Source organism: Leguminivora glycinivorella, chromosome 7 (assembly GCF_023078275.1).
Source record: "Leguminivora glycinivorella isolate SPB_JAAS2020 chromosome 7, LegGlyc_1.1, whole genome shotgun sequence".
In the NCBI taxonomy this organism is placed as follows: domain Eukaryota; kingdom Metazoa; phylum Arthropoda; class Insecta; order Lepidoptera; family Tortricidae; genus Leguminivora; species Leguminivora glycinivorella.
This window is the reverse complement of record NC_062977.1, coordinates 20,266,983-20,269,648: the sequence shown is the minus strand read 5'-3', so window position 1 is coordinate 20,269,648 and position 2,666 is coordinate 20,266,983.

Here is a 2,666-nt window from a genome sequence, read left to right as displayed (position 1 = left end):
GTAGGTGATGCAGTGAGTGATAGAAAACGTCAAATAATTTTAATACTAATAAACATAAGTACATAAATAGGAATTAAAATAAACCTAAATATACCGTACATATATAAATACTATAACAACACAGCTACGAATGTACATAGATCAAAAATAATGCGGCCAATAGCGATATACGTAGTCATCATACACTTTTATTAACCAAAATCTATATATATTGGTTTTTATACCAAAGACTAGAGAGACTTATCGAAGAGACTAAGAGACGTCACCGGCGACCGAAGAGCTGGCAGCTTCCTCGCTCAGCGTATTAGCTTGACAATCCTGCGAGGAAATTCTGCCAGCGTCTTCGTTACTTTTCAGATTTATTTTAGTTTTATTTATTTTACTTTTAATTTTAAGTTACTTTAAAAGAGCGTACACCCATCTTAAAGGCCGGCAACGCAGCTCCAACACCTCTGGTGTTTCGGGTGTCCATGGGCGGCGGTGATCGCTTACCATCAGGCGACCTGTCTGCTCGTTTGCCTCCTATCCCATAAAAAAAAAGAATAATTTTAGATTTAATAGTTTATAATATTGTCTTCGGTTACCGCGATAGTTACTCATGAAATAAAACTATGTAAACGGATTAAATCGCGTATAATGAATTTAAAATACATCCCGACGTTTCGAACTCTGTAAAGAGCCCGTTGACCACGAACGCTGTAAAGAGTTTGAAACGTCGGGATGTATTTTAAATTCATTATACGCGATTTAATCCGTTTACATAGTTTTATTTCATTTAATAGTTTAGTTATATTTTAAGATAATATTATGTTCTTAAAGTTAATATTAGTACTACAGAAGACAATCATTTACTGTGCCGAATTCGATATGAGTCTAGTAGCCTATTTGTGCAGGTGAGTATTCTTTACTATTTATTTGTCTATGGGCATAGCTAATCCTAACGACTGTTAGTCAATTTGGCACACTTGTCGCAGATTTGATTTACACCATTTGTAAAGTTGGCAACAATGTTTATCTCGTTTATATAAGTATTTAATTTACTGTTGTAGTGGCTAGAATCTAAATGAGCCTTTGAAGTTTGTTATTTATGGAGGGTAAAGTTTTTACAGCTATATTATGGAATTATTGTAATAAATTACAATGCTTACGACCGGTTTGGCTCAGTTGGTAGTGACGCTGGTTGCTAAGCTGAGGATCATGGGTTTTAATTCCGGTAAAGCCTTTTTTTTTTGTATGATGAACACTGATATGAAAAAATCATACTACACTGATGTTGGCTACAAATTATTGATTTTTTCAAAATGTCTATTGACATAATTTATTTAAAAAAAGAAGCATGTCATTTGTTCTTATAAACAATAAAAACACGCTGAAATATTTGGGGATAATATTATCTTGGCCAATTCCAGGCTGCGAAACAGCGCCATCTAATTTTAAACCTTAAAGGTCCATACATTTTTTGTAAGGGCCTGGTCCCTGTATCGTCCTTGATTTTATGCTGCACTACGTCGTTATACAGATAATTATGTGTGTCTTTACTTTCTAAAATGTAGCCTAACATGTTTACACACAAAAACAAAAAAGTTTTACGAGTTTGAAAACAGCAATATCGTACATTTTAAGCGACAGTCAAAAATACGTTCACTATGCAACGTGCCGGTCTAAACTTGTGTTTCATAAGTTTGTAACTTCCCAGACTGCACGTTTATTTATACATTGTTAGGAGTTGAGAACTGGTATTAAATTGCGAGTCAGTTAAATAAAGATATTACTGACCGGAGAGACACAATCTCGAAGGGAAAGAATCGAAGAGGCTTGTTTCTTCTTTCCTAATGCGAACTGCTAACGCCGTGTCTTGCGTGGACGACGGTCGCGCGACCGTCGCCGTCGCGTCTCATACTTCCATATCGATAAGGTTTGATTTCGTATGCGTCGCATCGCCGTCGCACGATGATTGCGCGACCGTCGCCCACGCAAGCCACGGCGAAGGAATGGAACATGCTCAATCAAAAATTAAATGCTATTTCGCCAGTGTCAATGTGATATGAGCTATATTAATTAGTGATTTTGGTACGGTAAGTACGACAGTGTACGGTGAGTTAGCACTTGTAAATTGATAGCTAGATTTTACAAGAGTGAAGATTAAACAACATTAATGAGCAAAAGAAAAAGAAATTATTCACGACACGGGTCCGCTAAGATGGCGCTCAAACCGGAAGTCCTAAAATAATGTTATCTTAAAATCTGGTAAAGAAAATTTCATTGGTCTATTTCACTACAGTGACATTTGCCGCCCAACACCCCAATAGTTACACTTCGCCGTTTATAGCCTGTTGAAAAAGAAATGACGATCATCATTCTCCTTGCGTTATCCCGCCAATTGCCACGGCTCATGGGAGACTGGGGTCTGCTTTGACAACTAATCCCAAGATTTGGCGTAAGCACTCAACTAGTTTTACGAAAGCGACTGCGATCTGACCTTCCAACCCGAAGGGTAACTAGGCCTTATTGGAATTAGTCCGGTTTCCTCACGACGTTTTCCTTCACCGGAAAGCGACTGGCAAATATCAAATGACATTTCGCACATTAGTTCCGAAAAACTCATTGGTACGAGCCGGGGTTCGAAAATTGCACGCGTTTACCGCTAGGCCACCAGCGCTTTTAAA